The sequence below is a fragment of the Ixodes scapularis genome, unplaced genomic scaffold (genome assembly GCF_016920785.2).
Source record: "Ixodes scapularis isolate PalLabHiFi unplaced genomic scaffold, ASM1692078v2 PGA_scaffold4__175_contigs__length_147842914, whole genome shotgun sequence".
In the NCBI taxonomy this organism is placed as follows: Eukaryota; Metazoa; Arthropoda; class Arachnida; order Ixodida; family Ixodidae; genus Ixodes; species Ixodes scapularis.
This window is the reverse complement of record NW_024609879.1, coordinates 20,381,277-20,407,415: the sequence shown is the minus strand read 5'-3', so window position 1 is coordinate 20,407,415 and position 26,139 is coordinate 20,381,277. Positions and strand designations below refer to the sequence as shown.

Here is a 26,139-nt window from a genome sequence, read left to right as displayed (position 1 = left end):
CAGATGTCCCAAACTTCCGCTGCCGCTGCGCCCGAAAGCCACAACTTTTAACAGCCATCACATCTATCGTCGTCTACTCACAAACGCGCAAATCATTTTTAAAAAAAAAAAAAAGAAAAGCTACAGTAACAAATGGCCAGGGACTTTTCAGGCATTCCCCCATCTAGTAGTGTTAAAAGTGTTCAGAAGACGTGTATTGCCTTGTGTTGAGATGATGAGGGCAGTGGCATAGGAAAGGGAAGGGTCTTTTTTTAATAATATTGTTTACTGGAAATGACTGATTTTCCTGCCCCCCCCCCCCCCCCCCCCCCCATTTCCTATGCCACCGCATCTAAGCACAAGACAATACAGGGAAAAAATTGTGCACTGCTCTAGTTTTTTTTCTTTCGTCAATAAAAATATTTAACCCTAGAAAAAAAAATTATCGCCAGAACCTTTTTTTTTTTGGGGGGGGGGTTGATGTGAGTGGGATGCCCCCGAGTTTTGGAGTGGGTAAAATATTACGAAGTGTCTAGCGTTACGTCCAACGTAACCCAAGTTAAGTCCAAATCTCCGCCTTTCCCAGGTTCACGGGGGAGAGAGAGGAGGGCGGGGGGGTTAGGTATACGTGTTTCAGTGCTCCGACTGGACGTAATGCTAGCCACAGTGAAAATATTAATAAAAAAGTCCCACCCCCCCGCCACAAACACATACATACACATTGATCACCTGCGTCCAATCCCCGAGGCATGAGCACCGTTTACTCTCAAGTGCACCACCCAAGGCTAGTTATTTCTTTCAATAAAAGCAAAAATATTTGCTTGAAATTAATCTAATTCTGAAACTAGAACCGCCAATATTCCCACTGACTCGTCGAGGCTGCATAAAAGCCGATGTCATTCACAACACAAAATTGAGAACATCTACACCACTGTGTTCATAGTTTCCCGCGACAAAATCGCGCCACACGCGGAGTGCAGGTAAATAAGATCCAACAGACTCAACAGCTTCGTGCTAACGAGCGTCCGCGCCTCCGCACGCAATCCGCACTCGGAGTGCGGATAAGAATCCAGCACAAACCGCACTCGGAGTGCGGATAAGAATCCAAAATTATTCGCACTCAGAGTGCAGATTAGAATCCACCACCGGGCGCGCTGAGTCCGTGCTCCGGAGCGCGAGAGTTAGATGCTCCTTTCACTAAACGGACAGGAGTGCCACCGGAGACCGACACTCGAGCGCGCTCTTCGTGCACCGAAAATTTCTCGTAGCGCGAGTGACTTCTTCGCGCTCCATGACGTCACGTAAACAAACGAGATGGCTGCGCTGCTTTTGAGACCGTCGAGTCGAGAGGCGTAGCCGGAGCGCTGCCCCTTTTCAGTTGATCAGTGCTTAATCCAGCAGGTAAAAACGATTTGATTTGAAAGCTAAGACAGCAATTAGCGTTCCGAAAAAGGTTTGTTCGTGCATCTCGCATGAAAAAGAAATTCGTCTGTCAAACGGTAGCATGCCGGTAGCACAGCGACAGAAAAGTTGCAGAGATGAGGAGATTAGGACCGCGCTTTTCCTTTTATAATGCTTAGCCCAGCGAATAAAGATACTTCGATTTGAAAGCCAAAACATCAGCGAGCGTTGAGGAAAAGGTTTGCTCGTGCGTCTTGCCTGAAAACGAATTGATCTCTCGGACGAAGTGCTGATAGCTCAGCGACAGAACAGTTGTGATGAAAGGACAGTCAGACCGCTGCCCTGCTTAGAATGCTTAGCCCAGCCGCAGCGAATAATGATACATAGATTTAGTGATGGGACGAATCTTTATCCGAATCGAGATTCGGAGCTGTTAAGTTTGTAAAAATCCTGCTTATTAGTTAAGGTGATTTTTGTTAGGAAAGTTTATCTTTCCAGAGTTGCGTCGGCATTGTTTTTTTTAGCTTTCTATGTTTGTGTCGGCGGGGCCAGAGCGGCCGCGACGCGGGAGCGGTTCCCCCCGCGGTCGTTAAGAAGCGTCTCGGGTTTCGGAAGCCTGCTCGGACCGGGAGCGGGACAGCCCGCGCTTGGAGAGGCTTGTAGCTTTTAGCCGAATGTGCCTGTACATAGAGGTTTTTGCCACTTAGTATCAAATTGTCGCTTTTTACCCGTTGTAATAATTTAGCTGTTGGCGCCAGCCCGTCTGCGTAAAATGCAGGGGTTGATTCTAGAAAGAATTTGGATTTGGCCGTTGGAAGTGCTAGGCTGACAGCTTGTTGACCATTGGAGAACAGTGTACGACGTGGGAGTGGTGAAATTTGAAGGGATTGGTTGGAGCCTGAGGGGAAAGGAGGCCCCTACGAGGCTACAAAAGGATCCCCGAGAGGGATTCTGCAGATTTGGCTTCGATTCGATTTTGGGAGACTGGGAACAAAAGTATGGGGTTTAATTTTGGGATTTTTAACTCACTGTTGAGTTGTTTTGTTTCATAATAAACGTGGCCACACTGGTCACTGTAAAGCCAACCAACGTCGCAATGTGTTCAGCGGGATCGAACAACTTTTAGTCCTTTTTTTTATTAGTATCAACTTTCCGGGGGGCTGTCATCGGGCGACCACCGTCATCGGTCATCCCCATCCGGACCAGGATGCGCCCATCCCTACACCACCAGGTCCAGGCCCCGGCGAGGAAAGTTGACTGGAGCCAAATCTGAAGATTCGGAAATATTCGGAAAAGTAGCCGAATCTCAAGCGATTCGGAAAAGTTCAGAAATATTCAAAGCGTTGCCATGGTTGCCAGATCACGTTGATGAGTGTTTAAACTTTTCGTGATACTAAATTCACTAAATTCTACAAAGTGCACAAAATAATGTTGTAATATAATATCATAGTAATTAATAAAATGCTCCGCTTTGTTTATAATATTTTGGATGTTTGTCGAGAATGGAAACCAGGCATCGCGGGAACATTGGTTTCGGTTCCGGATTACGACCAAAATAGGCATGCTTGGTGCACGTCGAAATACAAGCATACAAGCGCATGTTTTCATCGCCCGAGTGGCTTGGGCGGTTCGGCGACAGCCGGTTGTGGACCAGGGACCTCCGGCGTTGTCGGCGGGGCCATGGCAGTGACAACCGCGGCTGCCCTTCCAGCGAAACGCAAGCATGAAAAGTTCCCCGTGGATCTCGTCAGGCTGGGCGTGGCCGCCCCAGCCCGGCGGGATTCAGCGGACGTGCAGCCAGTGCAGCGGCGGGTCGACGGAGCGAGCCGATGTTTACGTGAAGATCAAGTTCTCATACTCCGGGGTTACCAGAGACGTCGACCGCGCTCGTCCGAGGTTCGCAGCAGTCCCCCCCCCCCCACAAGAGATTGATGCCGTACGTGCAGTTCGGCAGGAACACATCTCGTGCCCATAATTACGGTCATAGTAGCACCAGTAGCACACACCACACATATGTAAGTATGTTCGATTCGATTATCTTTAACGTGTGTCCACTGCGGTATTGTTATTGAAACACGGGAAACAATCTAAAAGTCCTTGCGCCATACTATGTACGGCGGAAGGAGTATTTGTACCTTTCTAGTTAATGATATCTTAATTAGTGTTTGTTCCTGAACAATAAAGTTGCGCTAGACACCCCTATGTTGTTTCTTTTTCATCAAATAAAGTTCTAGTATACAATACTTGCTGCCGAGACGAAGAAACGACAGTGCCAGTGTGACGTTTTTCTTCGCCGGTGCCGTACGCGGTCGAAGCTGGGTCGAGCAACACTTTTCATCGCTCTCGCGTCTTACGCAGCTAGCTCTAGAAAAGGAGACGAATCATTTCCTCGCCTGAATATATTTATTGAGCGTTGCGCCACATTATGTATAATAGACAGCATTTCGCTACATTTTACCGATCCCCTCGAAACCGCACAGAAACCAAAACCGTGCATTTGTTAGGCCTACGCCAACCACACCGATCAGCTCAGCTGGACCTGGGCGCGTGCCAGGATTTAGAATGACAGTACAGTACATACCATAAGTTGAAGTAAGCAAGACGAAATCTGGAACACAACTGACCACATTCGCGAGGTTTACGACAAGGTTCATAGTGCCGTCTGCAACCAGCAACGAACCTGACGAATCTCCGAATCTGCCGAATATTCGTCACGGGAAGTTCGGAAATTTCCGAATCCAACCGAATCTGAATCTCCAGTGATTCGTCCCATCACTACTTAGATTGGAAAGCCGAAACACCAGTTAGCGTTGCGGGAAAGGTTTGCTCCATGCATACCGCCTAAAAACGAATTGACGTGCAATTGAACAACGGTGCGCCGGTATCGGCGTGCTTCCGTCTCGCTGCGAGACGGAACCGACGGAACCAGGGAATCTGACAAATTTGGGGGTTTCCTGCGTCGACGAGCCGGTTCAAGAATGTTTTCTTTAATTGAAATCGTAACAGCATGCATGGTCAATAGGGAGTATTCACTGGACGCCATATTTGAGGGCGATGTTTAGAGCGCATGCTCGGAACGAGCTCACGTTAATAGGCTCCTAAGACCGGCAATCTTGGTGGTGCGAAACGCACGTGGCGAAAGAACTATGGAAGCACGCCGTCAGCACAGGCTCAGCAGTCGCGCACATAGCTATGGCCGCCAGTAAATACTCCCTATAAATACAGGGTGAAACAAGGAGACACCAGGCTCTTTAAATCGACCGGAAAATTCGGTTTCTTAACCTATCGCGCCACGACTTTGTGCAGCGTTGCCTACAGATGGTGCACTTTTTTTGTAAAATTTGCAAAGAGCGAACTTACCTGAGGAAAAAGTAAAGAAAGAAAAAGGCTTAGCTCCTATGGAAACGCAGCGACGCCACCGGTCTTCAAACAACACGGCGCCGTTTCGCACAGGTCACAAGAGATGGCGCAACGAACGCCGCCAACGAACGAGCATACGGCGCCGAGAGCCAGCGCCTCAAGCAGACAATCTTTTCGACTCAAAAGCGGAGCGCGTTCCGCGGGCGGCGACAATCGCAGAAACAAAAACAAGTGCGGTAACAACAAGGAACTGCAGTTCCTGTCTGCGTCGTCTGCTCGTTCGTTGGCGGCAGTTGGCGTCACGACCGCTTGCGCCATCTTTTGTGGCCCGTGCGAAACGGCACCGTGTTGTTTGGTGGCTACGCTGCGTTTCCATAGGAGCTAAGCCTTTTTCTTTCTTTACTTTTTCTTCAGGTAAGTTCGCTCTTTTCAAATTTTACAAAAAAAATGCACCATCTGTGGGCAACGCTGCACAAAGTCGTAGCGCGATAGGTTAATAGCGAGTTCGTTTCACGGCACTCGTGCCCACGCGTGCCCACTCGCAGCAAGGAACGGGTTCGTTTCGGCCGGCGCTCCAAGAGTGGTTGCACTCTCCGAGTTCGTTTCATCGCTGACACCCCACGCGTGCATGCGCTCGCTGCACCGAGAAAATCGGGAGTGCGCCAAAATGCAATCCCGTCATGCCTCGCTCCGGCGGGGCCGGCGAGGAGCGGGAGCAGACGACGAGGGTTCGTCTCCTACGATATGTGGCGGAACCGAACGGAAAAAAAAGAGGCGAGAAACAGACGCACAGTGCTGTCTGTTTCTCGCCTCTTTGTCCCCGTTTTTTGAGCGCTAAAATGTATTCCAAAAGCGCACTGTGCTGTCTGTTTCTCGCCTCTTTGTCCCTGTTTTTTGAGCGCTAAAATGTATTCCAAATTCTAAAACCAACTAGCCCAACAATCTACTCTACGGAAAAAAAAAAAGTAGATTTTCTGATAGAAATCATGTCCCGCGGGCAACGAAATCAAACGCGAACTTGAATTGTGAGCGCCTGCTATCTCACGAAGGAAGCAATTGACAACCCGTGATTCATTTGCAGGTTTTAAATCACTCTGTTGCCGTAAAAACGCTGAAATATACCAGTGTGTAAAGAAATGCTCAGAACAAACGCAACAGCGGCCCTCGAGATTTCTATCACCATCCGTGTGCGGGTGAAAAATTGAACATTTGTCGATAAAACTCCCCCTCTGACTACCCAATAAGCATCAGAGAAAGCTAAAGATGGTGACTTTACCCGAGGATTGGGCAACATCATCATGTTTAACATTTACCTAAGCAGCTAACTTGCCCCGTCGTATTTTGTTCGAGAAAGCTCTCGTTCTCGACGCCCTCACCAAAGCTAATATCTAATCCACCTATAGTGACGATTTAAATCGAAAATCCCAGTTTCGCTGGATATTCTAACAGGCTAGTTTTAAGCCGTACCCTTTCAGTGGTTCACGCATAATACCATGCTCAAACGGATCAAGCTTCTGCTCGGACAGCATCATTAGTTTTCTTCAGTGTAAACGGTTATAAGAATTGAAAGATCGCAACCAGCTGCTTTGTAGACAGCTGGTTGCGGAAATTTACGCCGTCTGTAACTAGCTCTACGGCAGCCGAGCTGCTTGAAGACATCGCAACTATAAACTACAGGCTGCAGTTGCCAACGTTAGTAGATAAACGTTGGTAGCAACTGCATTCTCGCATTCCCACGCATCACTCAGAACCTCTATGCTCGGAACAGAAAGGCGCTAGTTTCGGTTTGAAGTCGGTGCCTTTTCTACAACATAGATGGCGGCAGCATCAGTCTTCTGCACTCGGTGCATTTGGCAAGTTCGTTTGAGTCCAGTTTTCCGTGCAACACACTGTGAGTGCGATGCCTTCTGTTAGAGAACTCGAACGGTGCCAGTGCGTGCGAAACGAACTCGCTATAAGAGACCGAATTTTTCAATTAATTTGAAGAGCCTGGCGTCTCCTTGTTTCACCCCGTAGATCGGCCATGGTAACCTTCCAGATATGTGCACGAAACGGGTGTTAAAACCTTTCAGGAATATTAAAACGTTCGTAGAAACTTCATACGTTGCAGTCTCTTTTGCTTTCGAGTCTGCGGCTCCACACGGGCCTAATTATTTATCTTCGAAATATTTTCGGCTTCTGCCACCCGTATTCACGGTCGGAAGGAGCTTACTCGATCTACCGATCTAACTCTAGGGTAAAGGTGGTTATCGAAAACCTACCCGCGTCCAGCGTTTCTCTATTTTTGTTGTCACGTGACATAATCGGCCAGTGTAACTCGGATCCATTCGAGTAGGTTTGGAACGCAGCCTCGGTGTATCGCGCTCTTGTACGCTATGCGCCGTTTAGTTGCTGCGCTCGGAGTATGAAACTCGGAGCGTCGGAGTAGGAGTAAAGAAGCGCCGACTTAACGCGCCCACTATCCGCACTCGGAGTGCGAATAGGGACAGCCTGGATGGACTGGCTCGACAGTTATCTATTCGGACGTGACACGCCCGGCGGCGATGCTCTAAGCTCGTCTCTGTCATTTCGGCATGCGTCTCACTTCAAACTTTGAATCTACAACGAAAACTAGCTGGATATCCCTTCAAATATGTTCAATCAACACGCTATCGAATCAATTTAAAAGAGAAACACTTGCTTACCGGCGGTTAGCGTTTCCCGAAGGTGCTCCGGCAGCCGTGCACAACCTACGGTCGTTGACTAGACGCAGCGTCCATCAGCGTCTCCCAGATATCGTTTGTTACTCTTGACAAAGTACCTGTAAAAGAAAAAAGAAAAAAAAAACCTAAAGGAATCGGTTTAAACGTAGAAATGAACGCAAACCACAGAGCGACGTCGACGGCGGCGCGGTTCCCATTCGTATGCCAGACTGTGCCAGACCATCTGGAACTACGGAGCAAGTGGTGGTCACAAACGCAAAACTTTAAATGCTCTTTTTTTTTCTTTTTTACTTTTTCTTTTACACGTCGTATAAACAACGACTTTTTTCTAACGCGCCTGCGACAATATTTTTGGAGTGACCGCTTTTGTGCAAAATTGTTTTGGTGCTACTATAAATTCTGAATACTTTTGGTTTCGGTTTCGGAAACCAGGTGGAGAAAAAAAAAAATAACGTTTTCGGAAACACTAGTAGTATCTCTGGAATCGTGATTTGAAAGGGAGAATGGAAATGACGCTTTCTTTTGTTTTAGTACAAACTCTGCCTTTATTTTTTTATTTGTGCTTTTTTTAACAATTGTGCTATCCCTTCGTCGCGTAGTACAAACTGTGCCTGCATTTATTTATTTTTTGTGCATTTTTGTGCAAAATTTATTGTTTTTTTATGCTATGGCTTCGTCACATTTTCCAAAATAAATATTTGTAGCACTTCAACAACGAATATAAATGAATTAATGAAAATGGGTAAATATAAAGACGAGCTACTCTAATTCACAGTATGCCCGAAGTGCAATGTGTGCCCTTAAAAATATTTTTAAATGCAAAGGATATTTATTTTCATAAATGCTTTCAGTATAGAAATAGGGATTTCGTGAGTATGGCTTGCAGCCTAGATGACGTCACAGTATTTCGTGACACTGATGCTATCATCCCAAAGGCGCTCGAAATTCTAACCATACTCCATCTCAGAAATGTTTGCAGTAAAGACAAAGGCTCAGAGAGGCGCGTGAGCATCGCTCAGTAGTGTGCTTTTGTTTCTACGAGCACTCGTTCATAAGAGGCACTTTCCAAAGCCACGCGCTCGTGCCGGTGCCTTTGTCTTCACTGCAAAAATTTAAAAGTTCTTTTTTTTTTTTTTTTGCAATTTTTGAAGTAGGTTGGCCGTAGTTTGTTCCCAAAATGACTTTTTGTTTTCTTTTTACACCTTATTTTTAAACGAAGTTTGAAAGTCTCCGCAGGCACACCTGACCGCTACTGTTAATATTCTGCCGCTTTTTAGCTACACAAATTACATTTTGTTTTACATCCAGGGCCAGTGGCGTAGCCAGGGGAATCCCCCCAATACCCCCAAAAATGTGCCGGTAGGTTGCGGCATACGGACCCCCCCCCCCCCCCCCCCCCCACACTTTCTAAAAAAAAAAATTATGTCACCAATGTCCAGGGCTAACAAAATGAAACGCACACAGACACAGACGCACGCACACGCGAGCGCGCAAGCACACACACAGACGCACATTCACGCAGACATGCGCACGCACGCACACATACACGCACGCGCACAGGGACGTGGCATACACGCGCGCGCTCCCGCGCACAGATGCACACAGACGCATGCACGCCTGCACACACCAGTGTTGCACACGCAATCGCATCCGCAGAGGCACGCACACGGACTCTCGCGTTCACACCTTCACACACACACAACGCACGTAAAAAATACATTTAATTTTTTTAACGTAATCTAAACCCTGAGACAAGGAGAAATAAAATAACGGAGAGGGCAAGTTGTTTTGTCTATGATATTGTAGTGAGTGCGCAGGCGAGCTGGTGGAAATTAACCATTCTGATGTTAGCCTGAGACTGAGGCTTTGAAACTTCCTCTTTTCCTGCCTCAGTCTCAGGCTAACATCAGAATGGTTGTTTTGTCTGTTATTTTGTTTATCATTGTCTCAGGGTTTACTTTCGTTCCTTGATCTTTCAAACCTGCCGGAATCTATACCGAAACTACCTCAAGTATAGTTTCGGTTTCTTTGCATGGGCAGCGCTTTGAAATAAAACTGGTAAAGCCGTAAAACCGGCCGGCCAAGACAATCCATTTTTCCAATGGCGTCGCAGACTCGCAGTTTCATCTGGACGTGTCGTTTGGACGTGTTGACGGATTTAAAGGTGAGATATTATCTGCAACATTCTTTCGAACACTTGCTATTTGTTCGGGAACCTGGTAAGTGAATATAGAAACCTTTTATTGTTTACATTCGATGGGAGCGACCACATATGTCTGACTGTCTTCTTCGTGGTTTCGCGGATTGCTTTCGCTCTTTAAAAATACCCTGTGCCCAGAGTGCCCTCATTCAATTGCATTCGCACGGCGATATTTTGGGGTTCTTATTGTATCCGCGAGTTTATCGTTAATATTTTATTTTGAAGTTCTGCCGTGGTACTAGCGACATGATAACGGGGTGATCTGCTTTCAGCTTCTCAACCTGTACTATCGCGGACAAAATGAGCTGAAACAGTAGGGAGGCTCAAGTGAGGGTGGGTGCAACTGCTAGATCGGCGATCACGGGACGTGGACGCCATTTAATTGCTAAATTTTGCTGGGAGTCTATGGGGCAAAGGGTCGTTTTCTTTCCTAACTCGGGTCATAAAAGCCCATTAAGGTGCTTGAATAATTTACACAAGGTATAAATGATTACTTTTCCATGGCCACCAGTTTTGTTGCGATAGGTTAAGTATTTTTTTAACGCGAAAAATGGTAAATTCCGCCATCTTGGACGTTGCTGCTTGTCTGGCAACTTTGCTTTCTCCGCTCGACGTTTGCGATTCTCGGAGCGAGAAGGAAGCGAGAGAGGCTGCGCCAAGGCGCTCGTTGCTTGCAATGGGAGGCGAGAGGAGGAAAGGCGCATGGAGCAACAGAGCTGCAACAGAGCGGGCGCCTGCTCTCGTGCAGGCAACATTGGGGCATATCCTTTCTCGAATCCTCTCCCTCAGGCGCCGCCATTAAATTGCAAACGCTCTCCAGGTTTTGAGTTGCGCCCACCCTCACTACAGCCTCCCTATGAAACAGCGCACCGCCCTGCGCCGCCTGTCGCCTTGCTCCGCACGCACGGCGCACCCTGAGGCCGAGATAAATTCTCACTTGCGCTCGCTGCGCCACTGCGCTCTTCCGTCCGTCTGCTAGCGAGACGGCTTGTGCGACAGCGGGCGTGTGCGTGGTAGGGCGGCAGGGGGGGGGGGGGGGGGGGGGGGATGTGCATTGTTGAGGTTGTTCAGGCCACAGTTCAGGCGTTCCGCTCTAGGCAAGGGGTTTTGCGGTGTGGCAAAGTCGCTTTCACGCCACAAGGCGGCGTTTTGTTGCCTCCGTCGGATGATTCAAGTCCCCATATGGCGTGTAATTTTTACGGTCACTGTCGTCGTCGTTGCCCTCCTCGGCCTCGTCTCCGTAGCCAAGGGCCTGTGCTATACCGCACTACAACGCGCTTTGCCCTTTCTGGTCGATGCTACTGCGTTGTCCCAAGATGTGTTCGACAGTCTCCTCGTCGCCGCCACAGAGCCCGCAGTTTGGATCTTCTCCATAAAGCTCAAATCTGCGTCTCTGGGTCAGTAGGGAGCCCGTTCGAGCCTGGAACAGCAGCGCGCTGGCTCGGTCTCCCTGCTAGTGTGGATAGGGCGCTGGTTCCTTCTTGTGTTTCCTGTACAGTTGGAGGCTCAGTATCCTCTGCATTGTCCTTCTCCAGTCCTCTATTCCGGCCGTGTCACCTCTGCCCGTATTGTCCTCGCCCACTCCTGTTCCGTCGTCACCAGATGTCTTGTTGTGCCCCCACCGTACTTAGAATCTATGGTCTTTATTCTCTTCATCCAGCCTGTCTTGGACCCCTGATATCGGATGTGGTAGTACATCCCTCTGGCGTAGCTCTCCTGGGGAAAGAACTTTAGTCTGCCCATGTATGCAAGCTTCGACCTGGCCTCTCGTATCTTGTAGGTAGACATCCCATTTCCCCGGTTACCGCTGCGTTTGCTGTGCAGCTCAGCAGCCATCTCCCCAGTCTGTATTGATGTCGATCCAGACACTTTACCACTGTCTCGCTGTATGTAATCGCGTCATTCGCGTAAGTCACTGCTTGGACTGCAAGGGTTTCCATAGTAGCCTCCCAACCGAGTGTCTATTGTATGAGTGCCTGGCGAGATGCCACACCACCCCCTTCAGTTTGTTTGACTTTTTAATTACGTTTTTTTCCTGTTTGGTCAGGTAGTCCTTGCTGTGCATTATTGTTACACCATGGTAATTGTAGGGTGTTGTTTTCTGTACTGTTTAATTTTGTAGGTAAAAGCTGGTGTCCAAATTCACGTTGGAGCCCATCCACTGCGTTATTCCTGCATTAAATTTAAGGTTGTCCCTCGCTGCCACCCCTGTGCAGATGTCAATCATGTGCTGCATATTGGTTGAGGACTCTGCGAGGAGCACCACATCGTTCGCAAAGGCCAGGCATGGGATGCGCGTGTATTCTTCCTCTTTGTCCTTGGTCGTAGTGCTCAAGTGCAACCCTGCCCCTTCCTCCACCAGATGTTTGAGATGTTTGAGAAGGTCGTTTGTGTACACATTAAACGGTGTTGGTGATAGGCAACACCCCTGTCTCAGTCCAAAACTTATTGGTACTGGTTTTGATTTGTAGTTTTCTAATGTGTACCAGGCCTCGCAACCCCTGTACAAGCTCTTCATGCGTTCGACACTTTCCTTTTTGAGTCCGCTTTTCTCCATCTTATCCCATAATCTTTGGTGTGGTACTGCATCATATGCTTTCTCGAGGTCTAGGAATGCCAGGAACAACTGGGAGTTTTGGATGTCTTTCATTTCTATGGCTTGGGATTAACGTAAATAGGTTATCGCTTGTTCTTCTGTTTTGCCGAAAGCCATTTTGAGCTTCTACGAAAAAGTTGTTTTTATCATACAAGATCTGTAGCCTGTGGTTTATTATGCTTGCAAATAATTTGCAGACTGCTGATTATTGCGATTGGTCGATAGGCATTGAGGTCTTTTGGGTCTGCTTGTTTCCCTTTATATAGAAGCTTTACTCTTGCCTGTTTGCACACTTACGGTATTTCTGTTGACACCAGGCGTTCATTAAAGCATGTTCTGAGGTTGTTTGCTGCCTCTTTCTTAATTGCCTTCAGGAACTCGTTCGGAATATCATCCATACCGGTTGCCTTCTTGTTTTTCTGTCGTCTTATTTGCCTCTTCATTTCCCCCGTGGTTATGGGATCTAGTATGGAATGCTTCTGTATTTTGCGTTTTCCCAAAGTTTCTTTTTGACTGTATGTCTCTTCCGGGGTTTGCTTCAGTTTTTTGTTGTTGCTGTAAGAAGTACTCAGTCATCCATTCTTCTATTTCGCATTTTTCTTTCAGGTCTTTGCCCCCTCTTTGCAGCATACGTGTCTGTTCTTTCTTTTTTTCTGCATGCATTGTAGTAATTTGTCTCCAGAATTTCTCGTTAGATTTTTTTCCCTTTTTCAGTATGTCTTCCTCTGTCTTTCTGCAGAACTGTTGAATTTTTGTGGCCACTATACTTTGTTTCACCTTGTGTTGTACCGCAGGAAAGGCTACAAGCGTGAGCTCCTTGCTCTATGGCACACCTCGGCGGCACAAGCTCTCGTGCACCTAGGGCAGCTGCCAACGCTATGAGCTCGCACTTCTAGCCTTCGCTGCGGTACAACATGAGGTAAAACGGGGTATAGTGCCTTCACTCGAACTTTTTTTTCTTCAAAACATTCCCACAGGTAGTCTTGGGTGTAGCCTTTTCGTTGTGCCCACCTGTGCTGCCTGTTGATCTCTCGTCTTCCCAATTGCCTCCTTTACCTCCTGTCGAACCAGGGGCTTCGGTTTTATTGTTTCCCTTTTCTGGTTTTTTCCACTTGTTCTTTGGCTGTTTGGGTAATTAGGCTCATTAGTTCTTCGTATGTGTTGTCTTTTGTAATTTTTTTCTCCAATTCTGATGCAAATTTTTCTATTTTATCTTCTGCTCCTAGCTTCCAGTAATTTTCCTGGATGTTTTTTTTTTTTTTTTTGTCTTTGGTTGTTGGTGTTTAGTTTTAGCAGTATTCTGTTATAATCGCTTGCACAGCTGCTTACCTTGCTCTCGTCTATGTCTATAGCATCTATCTTGATGTTTTCTTTGCCTGCCTCGTCGTTTATGAGGATATAGTCAATTGTTGATTTTTGGTTGTTGCGGCTCCAGGTTGTTTTTCCCTTGCATTGTGGCTCCAGGTTAACTATAGTTAAAGGGGGGGGGGGGGGGTTCAACAATTTTATGGTTAAAAGAATTTGCATCTCCTCATTTTTACGTTGTTTATCGTGCCCTGGAGGATAGAGAAACCATTTCCTTCCTTCAAAATGTCGCGATTCCGCTGCATAATTGCAAAGCAAAAGCCAAGCTTTTTCCCCCACTTGCAGCGGCAAGTGGCAGCCGGAGGAACTACGGCTAGAAGATTACGTGACTTCGCTCGGCTCTAAGCTGCAGCCTAACGCCCGCTAATGTCAGCAGAGAGAGGGAGAGGAAGTGTCCTCCGAGACAGCACACGGGAACCCACACGGCACTCCGAAGGACGTCACTAGGAGGGGGACCAGGTGTGACCCTGAAGACTGGGAGTGAGTTGAGGGGTGCCCGAAATGCCAATATTTATCTTTTTTTATGCAACAACTAGGACACGCAGGAGAAATCGGTTTTCTGTTCGTTACTTCAGAAGTGTCAGAGGGCAACTTCCACAAATTTTTGACCAAAGTCCGGAAATCGTTGCACCCCCCCCCCCCTTTATGCTGTTTTTTACTACCGTATTTACTCGCATATTGGTCGATACGTCGTATAGGTCGACCCCCTAACTTCGGGACCCCCGAAAAAAAAAAAAAAGTTGAAAAATATAATACCGGGATTCGCGTATTGGTCGACCCCCCAGTTTTGATGAGGCGATTTTTGAAAAACAGGTCGACCTATACGCGAGTAAATACGGTAGTTTCCTGAGTTCTGCTGCTTTGCTTTCCCTACCATCCAGTTCTAATATGTGGCAGTTAAAGTCACCCACAATCATTATCGGTTCATTTTGGAAGGTTGAGCCAATGTCTTTTGAGATGCAGTCGTAAATTGATTTGTTCCATGCCGGATCTTCATGTGCCGTTGCCGAGTAGGTTGTGCAGATGGCGCCACTTGCCCTCGAGGCTTCCAGCGCTCCCTCAATGGTCTAGCCCGAGCGACTGGCAGCAAGGTTACAGTACCTGACAAAAGTATTGTATCCTTGTCCCCAACTTTGTCGGTTCTTTATAGAAGGAAATAAAACTAATTGAAGAACCTAAAATTGTAGTCACATGAATTTTTTTTTTCTGTGAAAAGGCATTTTGATAAATACCGAAGCAGACATTATCTGCTTCTGTCTTCGCGAACGCCAACTGTCGTTTACATGCACTTGCATTAATTGTTTATGTTCAGTTTTATTTTATTACTAACTAACTAGCGTTCCTTAGGCCGCAGTTAACGCGTGAGCAACATAGTCTCGGCCCGTTTGCTTGAAGCGCTAACAGCTGCTAAAGTTAGCCGCAGTACCTAGGAGGGGGATTATTATATCACGTTACTGGCTCGGTAGGGATGCGGGGAAACGTGGCAGTGCCCCGGTGAGTGAGTGCCGCTCGCTTTGGAACTAATATGTCGTTGTAGCTGTAATATCGGGCGCGTTAGTCAGCAACGAATCGTGCAGGAGGCTTTCGCTTTGCCTTACCTCACTTAAATCGCAAAGCATGAGCAATGACCTTTTCTTTTTTATAGTTTTTGCATCTTTTTGCTTTTTAGTTTTGCTTAGTTTATAGTTTTGCTTTTTTGCATCTTTTTTATAGTTTTTTGATTCTGGCCATTACTAAGCCTAAATGAACGCGATAATTGTCGGCATGGCAACGTCTTTGGAAAGCGGATTGCCTTGACTCAATTGGCCGGGTATTGATAGCACATAAAAGCTGACAGCGTCCCATTAGACCTTTTTTTAAACTACCCAAGCATCGAGAACAACGCTGGAAGTGTAATTCTACGGTCCGCGCGCGCTGGCCTTTCTCTTATAAAAGATTCAAAGTAAATAATCATAATAAGGCTTTGACGAACGTGTGTGCGAGGCAAAATTTGTTTTGGACTTTTTGATTTAGAATAATTACTACTGCAGACGCTAGCACGTGCAATGCCTGTAACTACACTCTGTGCTTGGGAAATTTAGAAAAAGGTCTATTGGAACGCTGTACAAGCTTGCACAACGTCTTTGCGGAGCAAGCCACTGAGCTGCTTCGCCTAACTGCACCTAGCCGCCTAACTGCACAAACAATTTTGTTCTTAGCGTCCCTCAAGCAGGGTAAGCAACTGGGAAAATTAAAAGTGTCCTAATGTCACTCTTCTTTTTTATTTTGCCTGGAGTACATGTGACCGAACAACAAAAAATACACCCGTTATGTGGCATACTTACCTTTGGTAATGGAGCATTTCGCATCATTGGTGATTTCCTTCTCTTGCAATTAGAATATGCAAACACTGTTGGAATGGCAGTCTGTTTCAGCTTCTTCCAACCATCTGCACAATTTTGCTCAAACTGGGATCCTTCAAATTGCCTAGAAAAATATGATAAATTTTACTTAACAATGCCCTATAATTAACATTTGCATGCTTAGTTGCATCATGTACATTAAATCCAGGACAACTTATAACTCAATTTACTTAGCAGTCACTAGTTTAAACAGGGCTGTCATAACCAGGGCCCCTTAGAAGTTGCAGATAGTGAACATGAGAAATGCGCACAATTAACATTAACTTTGCCGTTTTGTTTTGTTTCATTTAAATTCCATGTGCTCGTATATCTTTATGCAACAAACAAGGATTGTAGCTTTAGTGATCGCACATGCTTATCTTGATTGCAACGAACTATAATTATGTCTCACTTTCTTGAGTTGAGCCAAAGTTTGAACTGCATATATGACCAGATCAATGCTATTTACAGTAATTTATAAATCCATACCATCCGTGATTGTAGCTGTAGATGCGATCACGCAAGGCACGGGTGATCATTTCCATAGTAGAAAGTTTTTGGAATAAATGAAAAGATTCTTACCTCACAAAGTCGGGAACCAGCCGTTGGCGTCCACATGTCGCGCTTTATTTTTATTAGCCAGAGTTTCCCTCATTTTTTTTTTCGGAATAATAAACAACCGAAAGCCGTCATGGCTGCTGTTAGAGCACCCGACGGCGCAGCAACAAATCATTTTCGTCTTTGAAAATAAAAGCTCAGAAAATCAAGGAGCCGGTAAACCTCCAGGGTAGCCTATGCACATGTACGGGGAATAAGAACAAAAATGGTGGTCGGGAGCGTGTCGATTGCAGCGGGTTCGTCGTTGCCACGCGGTTGCTAGGGCCAACGTCAATGCCGGTGGGAGGAGTCCAGGGTCCGCCTGGGTTCACCGAGGACAATGGATGGCCAAACTCTCCCCTATCTATGGCTCTGATCCTTGGCAGATGGAGGCACCATCTGTGAGATGCTGTCACAAACAGCGGCATTCTGTCTGCTGCTTCTCAGGGACGGCGTCCTCTCATAATCAAAAACAGTTTTCCACTTCTAACTTTTTATTCCGGTAATGATATGCATTAAAACTTAAGCGTCTCGCTTGAACGGCTTCGGCTATGTTCCAACGGAGTTTGAGCTTTCTCCGAAGCCTAGTTTATTTTTGCGGTGCGAAAACCAGGGTTAGATTTTTTCAGGGACATTCTGTACAATAAGCTATTGCACCCTCCTCCTTGTTAAAAGTTCTAGTTGTTAGTGTTGTTTTACTTATTATATGGTGTGTCTTTCTTCATGATATGAACCACAGTGAAGTCTGAATTCTTGTGCTAGGTGCCACCCTGACCAGGCTGAAGCTGACATGATTAGCAAGCATCGTAACGTGAGTTGAATGATATGACAGCATATATTGACTACTGTGTGGATGTTCGTGCTTCGTGGCAGTCATGCGATAACAGTTGCCTTGACGTCACTTGTGTTGATGGAAGGTTGCCCTAATATGTCAGCAAGAACTATTATTTGTTTTGATTAATTTGGGGAGCTTGTGGGCCATTACATGGAGTAACTTTGTACAGCATCCTTGTCTAAGGGCTATACCTGTAGGAGGATAATGCCTTATTTGCATTGCATTCCAAATCTCACTTTTTAATTACTTCAATAATACCTAGTAGCTGGCATTTGATGTCAGCTTCTGCCACATCAACCCATGACCTTTGATTGTGTGCCAAACACACCACTAAATAGAAATGGCTTCATTATTACGTTTTGTTCCTCCATTGCATAGGATATGGGAATCCCAGCAATTACATTCTCCAATGGTATTTTGTAATATTCACAATTTCAAATTATGTGAACAATTTTATAAACCTCCAAGTCACTCAATAACTGATCAATTATTTAAATAAATGTCAACTGTCAACCGGTTGCAAGTTTCTAATTAATGCACAGTCCCACCATGTATTACTGTTTGTGTATAATATCAGGAAATGTTGATTAAACATACAGGTTATTTCATAACAACTTTTTATGTCTGACCCATTATATTCAGTGTTTTCTAGATAAGTTTGAAGTTATATAAGAGAGTGCTCATCTTAAAATTAAGCCATACCACTGGATGTACACTAGTGTGTGACTGATACATATGTTCCCAGCGAAATGAAAGAAAGCATTTAAGAAGGGCAAACCACTTGCTTTGCTGTTTGTCTTTTCTTCTTTTAGGTGCATGGGTGTTTACGTCTAAAAGTGTTAAAGTGAAATTTGCTGCTGCAGGACTAGTTTTCCTGACTCAGCTGGTTTGTCTGGCAGCTTGCAACCAATGGGAACCTGAGGAACTGCATCACAAAAGTGAAAGGGACGCCCACCCAGCACTTCTTCGAGGATGGTGCCTTGAAGAAGGGAGAAGTGCGCCTAAAGTGAATGCCATGGCAGGTGGGTCATTACAGTGAACCCCTAGCACAAATAATCCCAAACAAAAAAATATTAACAAATGGATTAGAAACAAAGAATGGAAATATGGAAAAAGAGGTGGAGGTGAACACACCGTAGCACTGTGTTTTATGCGTCTGTTCTCTTGTGTCCTTTGCACCGTTTTTTTTTGTTTTTGTCTTAAATGATGGTTTATCATTTAGTCAGTATCAGCACTAGTGAACAAAAGTATGCTCTCAATCATTCCTATGAATTAACTGTGTGCTTGCAATTTAATCACGAACATTGTTTATGCTTGTGTCTAGAAATGTAACTCTTACAGTAATCTATTAAAGGGACATTGATAGGGTGTTTATGCTTGTTGAGGTTTTTGTTTGAACATGACCTACGATATTCCAACTACCCAGAACATTACTTGCGGATCCAAATTGTTTGTTTCTGCTCAAAAACAGCCATTCTTGAATTGGTTGCTTGCTATCGCACTCACTCTCTTTTTCATGGTTATCTGGGGTTTAAACTGTATGTACCAAATCTATTCAAAGTTTTGCATCATCTAAGGCACACACGCAACATTAAAAAAAAAGAAGAATATGAACCACATTTTTGTGGTCTCCAAAAGCCAGCAAAAATGCCGATTGAAAAAAAAAATCCTGCACAGATCACAGGAAGTACTTATACATATCATATTCAATACAGCGACGTACTGCGGGCTGGACGATACAATGGTGACGCATGATGCACCAACGTTGCGACGGATGAGGAGCTTTACTTCGGAACGGTCATTTGTGATACCAGCCAATTGATCTTCAAGTGCAGACATCAAGCGTTTGTCGTGCAAAATAATCGCACAACAAACGGTGCACGCAAATTCGTCGTCGTCGTCTTTTCGGTTTCGAACTGCAGAGTTTTTTTGGCTTTATTAAATATGTACGTGGCTGTGTAGTAAAATATTTCCCGACTAGTATCTTGACACAAATTAAATCGCCTGGCAAAAAAAAAAAAAAATATGCACACTTTTAGGGCGTGTTAGTGTCTCTTTAAAGAAGAAAACCGAGGTGCAAGCTGGCACAGGTTAAACAAGGTGAATTACCCAATACAGTAGTAGGGATTCATGAAGGATGATGCAAACACTGAAATCTAAAACAATGGGCTAAAAATAAATAGGCAACCCTGAAGAGGGAGACACAAAGGCACTCTTTACAAATAATATTTTCCTGCTTACAACCACTCTACAAAGGGAATTCGTTCCCGGATATTGCAGCCTTCTACTGTACGCAACCCCGAAGGTCTCCAAGACAACAAACGAAACGAAGCAACCTACGAACCTCTGAGTAAATGTGGTTGAAAGAAGAATAGCTTGAGTTTTTAACCTAGGAAGTACAAAAAATTCATACACAAGGTCAAGTTTCCAAAAACGGGTGGACATCGAACTTGTTTCTAATGAAAAAATACAGGCAAAAAGCGGTGGTATAGCCAAGAATTTTTTTTTTTCTTTTTAGGGGGCCCCTTCTCCTAAAAAGAAAAAAAAAAAAATTCTTGGCTATACCACTGCTGGCTGGGATGTCCATTACTTGGGGTTCAGAGAGGGGTAAGGGGTCAAAATGCTTGTGTATAATATTATAGGGTCGGCTGTATTTCGGGGTGGGGCTGAAGCCCCATAAGCACCCCTCCCCCTCCCTGGCTACGTCCCTGTACGCCTGGTCCACTCAGAGTCGAAACACAGAAAGGGCTCAGTCAACACATTTCTATGCTTTATTATTATTATTATTGATTCTTGCAGTATATGCTTGTAGTCATTCCCTTCGGTCAAAACTATTTCAGCAGGATCCCATAAGGGCGCACAATTATTACATTTAATCAAGTGGGTTTTTTTTGTTGCTTTTCTTGCAGAATTTTGTTGCAAAGATTGCATAAAAACAGGGATCTGTATTTGGAACTGTGAAAACATTTGAGGGAATAATTGTGAGCCTTTATGGATCTGTTCTGAAAAAGTTTTGACCCAAGAGAATGTCCACAAATTTATACTGAAAGAATCAGTAACAAAATTGAAGCTTGTAACTGTGGTGAATAAGTCTTCCCTATGTTTTGACTGTGAGTGGAAGAACTTTTTTAGCCTATATCTTTTTCCCTAGAACCAGGTTTGATGTCCCTCTCTTTTAGGAAGTTAATGTTGTGTATGGTGCTTTTCTATTCTCTAGGCTATAAGCTCGAGGGTATTCCCTGTTTCTTTGATCACATTTACACAGAGGTTAGTAGGTTGCTTCTTTGTATCTCTGTCCTTGAGTATGTTGGGGGTCGTGCTGAGTCCTGGACAGTGCAAGCTGAAATGTTAGTGCATTGACCGAAATCCACTGCTTGCTGGGCTTCTACAAGAGATGCTGAAGTAGCAATAAGAGGCGGTTTGAGGACAAGAGTGCATGGCCACTGCTATGCGACTCTGCCTGTTTCTTATTGTTTAGGAGCACCTCGATTTGAGTCATTTTTATGTTTTGCTATCGCCTAGCCGTGCTTGTTGGCGCCTCAATTATCTGGGCCGGTGGCCTTTGTCCCAGCCAAATAACTTTGTCCTATGACTCAGCAGGCAAACATAATGGTGACTATAAACAATCCCAGAAGCAGCACGTCTGCAGCAAGGTGTGCGGTTCTCAACCATGATCAGGCCGAGTCAGGCATCATGCCACTGCAATCTCTTCTGAACGTTATCTTTTATCGCTAGTTGAAGTTTTCTTGTTAAGGCAGTGCCATTGTTGTCAGTCGTCGCTTGGTCAATTCAGCTTCTAGCAACAATGACTGGACTGTCGGGCTGAGCATTGATTATAAATTTAAACATCATTATAATTGCCATCCCTTAACCGATTATTAATAGATTAATCATTCTCATTCCTTTCCGTGCATACTCAAAATTATATATATTTTTGTTTGCCTTTACTGAATGTTTGATAAACAGTATACAAAATTGAATATGAATCAACTTCAATACATAGTTGACAACAGTTTGAGGACACGCTCGCAGATTATTACTTGAGTTGCATGAGGCAAAGGGGTTTGTTGATATTCATCGGCAAGAGCGGCTTCCTTTGATTGTTCTCGCTGCTCTAAACAGACACTCAATATATGTTAAAGTGGCCAGAGCACATGTAACCCTCTGCACCTTGTCTGGAGTTACAAATCTTGCCCTTACAGTTTATTTTAGGTTAAAATTTCACCTAAACTTTGCCCTTCATATACATGTACTCGGCCATTTCTCTATGGTAAAAGCATTTAATTTTGATTTTCTTTTCGTTCGTCATGGTTTTACCGGTTGACCGGATAAACAGAATAATCCAGATTAAAGCAATATTTGATTAATTGGTCGGTTATTCTATTCATTGCCCAGCCGTACTCTTCAATAGAAAGCACTAAGGTCCAGCAAAATATTTTTGTTTTGGAGATGGTTGTAATTTATTTTTATTTATTTAGAGGATACTACAAGCCATCGAAGGCCCAAGTAGGTGTGGGATACAACATATACATTCACACATAAAACGAAAGCAAATAACACGACATTAAAAGGTTTACAACTAACTAGCAAATATACAGGATATATTATTTAAAAAAAAGGGGAGGGGGGAAAGCAAGCATCAAGCAGTATTGGAAGCGCACCCATGGAAAGGGTTTCTTAAAGTCTCTCTCTGTATGTTCTGTTGTGTGCCACTTAATTGAGAACCTTTCTCTCCATTTAAATTTAGCTGAGCCCCACTCTTCGGTACATTCATCATAAGACATTTCTTTTACAGTGAAATTTCAAGGCAATGTCAAAATTATTGCAAGTTGAAGCAAACCAAAATCACAGAATGAAGTGATGGTTTCCTCCTTTGTTTAGAGAGAGCTAATGTTTATCAATATTTTGTTTGAAGGTGCTTTTATGACAAAAGGTGTCGCCAACCTCTGCTCAAAACCATGTGGCTTGCGGCTTTAGAACCCATCACATTCAAGTGTTATTTAAATTTTTATCTTCATCATCATCATTTTCTTGAACCACAGCATTTTTTAGAGCACCAGTTTTACTAAGAAACTTTCATTGCCAGAGACTCATGCTCTTATTAATTGTGCAATGACAGTGCAGCCACCAACTGCCATTTCTAGTGAAATAGCGGTCTCTGGTGTAACAAATTTAACAATGAACAGTGTGGAATAATGAAAAACAGTCCACTGCTGTTTTTCCAAGGTCCAGTGACTTGCTTCTGCAGGCATTTATGGTTTTCCAATGCAGTGTAAATGTGATCAAACCAAAACAGAAGATAGAGATGTGCTGCGTTAATGGTCCCTAGACCTTCCCAGTGGTGATGCTCCTCCTCACCTTTTCCTAGGCAACGAGCGAGAGGACTCTTCACTAACGTAATCCGTCTTGGGCTTCTGGTATAACGAAGGCCACTGGGAGGGGCTCGAGGGCAGTCTGCCTCGAGGGGAAGTTGACTTCTTGATTGCTGCTACTTGGGGACTCCAAGATAGATGGACGAGGCTTTTCAGCAGACCTAGGCTATCCTGGAGTTTGGGGTGGGCATGTCCCTCTGTGTTATGGACGTTTGCGAGTTGTGTTATTTTCCTACATGGCGACAGCCGCCTCCTGTGCATAAGTGAACTGGTGCTCATTTTTTGTGTAAGGTTGCTATTCATGTCACTGAAGGAAGCTTTACACTTCTGGTGTGGCATGTCATTTATTTGGCAGCTAGAAAAGCTGTTGCTTGAAGTTAGTGTTCAGGTTCTTGGTTTTGGGAGGACCGGAAATATCTTCTAATACACTTGACTCTCAGTAACTCAAACTCCTGGAAGCCACAGACTTTAATTTGAAATATGAGAAGTTTGAATTATCGGAAATGTATGGAAAAGTGATATGAGGCAAGGTATGAAATTGCTATTGGAATAACTACATGTACCAAGCAGTTTTTTATACTATCCTCTGCACAGGCCTATTTAAAAAAGGGCACACGTAAAACATTGGTGAGGCTTAAAGCAAATATTAATATTGGCGGAATATTTTCTAATTGAATATAGAATAGTTTCTCAAAGCCTTTTACTACTGTTGTGCCGTGCTTAAACAAAAATTCAGCTTAACTTGTGAGGGTTGTTCCCAACCTTACCCTTGTCCACTTCTAAGCTCAGTTAGTTTTAATATAACTACATCTATGAACTGTTGCCTCTGTAAGTCCAATGCCCACATTGGGGTGGCATCCAAATGACAGATTTCACATAAAATTAAACCTGAAGAAACGCCCAGCTATCCTAGTCGAAGGAATTTATAAATCTGCTTGCTATATGCAAATATTCTTTCTTTTATCTGGAATTTAATCCCCCTTAGAAAAATCAAAGAAGCACAAATAATGAAAGCAGATTGTCAGGACAGTGCTCCTTGCATAATCAGGTTGGGTTAGTCCCATCGAGTGTGCTTCTCACCTAGCACCCGTATACTACGGCAAAGCAATGACCACGAGATTCGCGTGTATTGCTTTTCCGGAGTACACAGGTGCTCGATGAGAAGCGCACTCAACGGGGCTAACCCTCCGCAATGGACAAATAGTGTGAACAGAGCGAAAACATTGTTTGAATTAATTAAAACATAGCGAAAAAACTAAATTTTTAAATTTGTTTGAATTAACTGGCAGTAAGAAATATCAGAGTTTGAATTATTGCGAGTCCACTGTACTTATTTTAGTTCAGACAAAACATTATTTAGTGGCAGCTGTCAATGCAAATAGTAGAGGTTGTATACTTGATATACTTTTTTTCAGGTGCCGTAGTTTTACAGTTTTAGAGGATTTTAAACGATCACATGAAATTGGTAATACAGCACATCATTATGCTGTAACTCGCCTCTGGCAAGCACATTCCAGTGTTACAAGCAGATTATACTTTTTCATGCAGCCATATGAGTGGCAATTCTTCGGTTTTCTGCTTGTCTAGTTTGGTAGAAACATTGTTCCGAAATGGTGACATGAAAAGAAGCTATTAGCCTAAATTAAATTTTGTTTGTCTTGATCCTATAAGTGAATTGCTCTCATAACATTTTGCAGGCATTGCGCTGAGGCTTGGGCCATGTGGAACTGGAGGCAGCCAAGTCATCAAAGAAGATAGGACTTCGGCTCATTCAGAAACCATGTGAACTACGGCACAAGAGGCCCAGGGCACCGGGACAGCTGGCTGAATAAACAGCTAAGCCTTTCAAACATTGAAGTGTATGCTATCCCAAGGAGAGTAGTTTGAAGGGGATTAGAGTTTTAGACCTCAAGGCAAATAAATGTATTTTTTCCTGCCAAAGGTTGGATACTTCTTGAACAGCCCTGATTCAAAAATACGAAAGAGTTATACAAAGAAGACGGACAGGACAAACATCTTTCGAATTTCAACACATTGGTGTTTTCTTTTGCTGGTATAAATTGACTAACCTGGGGACATGCACTTTTAATCTGACAGTGAATCGAACTGATGACCCTTTCTTACAGTGTCCATTGAATTCATGATCAGTTAACCAACAGCCTGACCACCAACACCTTTGAAATTTTTGGACTAGGCAATATATATATCCTTCGGAGACTATATTCTTGTGAAACCGGTAAACTGTTTCTCTGTTGTTTGTTTGCCTAGTAGATAACATACACTGTAAATGACACCAATTTTTTTCGTACGGGGTGACAAGAAACATTGCACATCATTTGTGCCAGACTTCGGAGGTGGTTGTTGGAAAGCTAATGCAACTGCAATTTAGCCTAGAGTTTGATTATCATGAGCAATTGCAACTAGGTAGGTTTTGTCAATCTTTTTTCTTTTTGCACAGCGAAGCAGCAGGTGCATTAACATGAAGGTTCAATAAGAATGGGTGCGTCATATGATGTTCAGATCACAAAGACCTCAATCTGGATGCCTCCTAGCTGATCCACCCCAGTGCCTTGAGTGCATTACAGTGATGCCTAGAGCTTGAGTATTGTTGCCTGCAACATGATGAACCTACAAACACAAACATCTGTTCTTGCATGTTATTTTGCCTTTAGATTGGGGAGGAAACTGCCGTCTGGTATACCTTTAGTGGCAATGAAAATGCCACAGCTAGCATTATTTGCCCTATGGCCGAGGTGAAAATGACCTTCGGCTATGCCTTTCTGGCCAGGCAAATGTCACATTGTTTTTTGCTCAATGGCCGAGGTGAAAACAAAGCCAGGCTAATGCCGTGTCGGTATTTGCTCCATGGCCAGGCTGAAAACAACCCTCGGATATACCTTTGTGGCCTAGCAGATGCCGGCCCTCGTTCTTTGCTCAATGGCCGAGATGAAATCAAGGCCTCGGTGGCCTAGCGAATGCCGGCCCTCGGTCTTTGCTTAATGGCCGAGGTAAAATCAAGGCCTCGGTGGCCTAGCACATGCCGGCCCTTGTTTTTTGCCCAACGGCCGAGGTGAAAACGAGACCTCGGTTATACATCTGTGGCCAGGCTAATGCCGCGTCGGTATTTGCTCCATGGCCAGGCTGAAAACGACCCTCGGATATACCTTTGTGGCCTAGCAGATGCCGGCCCTCGTTCTTTGCTCAATGGCCAAGGTGAAAACAAGGCCTCGGTGGCCTAGCAAATCCCGGCCCTCGGTCTTTGCTTAATGGCCGAGGTGAAATCAAGGCCTCGGTGGCCTAGCAAATGCCGGTCCTTGTTTTTTGCCCAATGGCCAAGGTGAAAACAAGAGC

The 26,139-nt window shown here is 44.6% G+C and overlaps 2 long non-coding RNA genes across 3 annotated transcripts in view; one reads left to right on the top strand and one right to left on the bottom strand.

Annotated features, from left to right (window-relative positions):
• LOC115320649 overlaps window positions 1–7,644 on the bottom strand; it is a 66,890-nt gene extending 59,246 nt beyond the window's left edge. For both annotated transcript variants that reach the window (XR_005716062.3, XR_005716063.3), the window contains exon 1: window positions 7,425–7,644. This is a non-coding gene — a long non-coding RNA (uncharacterized LOC115320649). The remainder of the gene's footprint in view (window positions 1–7,424) is intronic.
• A 1,880-nt stretch (window positions 7,645–9,524) lies between these two features.
• On the top strand, window positions 9,525–24,729 carry LOC120842981. The gene is made up of 5 exons (XR_005716072.1): window positions 9,525–9,606; window positions 13,889–14,083; window positions 17,344–17,392; window positions 18,316–18,438; window positions 24,486–24,729. It is a non-coding gene; the product is annotated as an uncharacterized LOC120842981 (long non-coding RNA).
• Window positions 24,730–26,139: the final 1,410 nt, after the last annotated feature.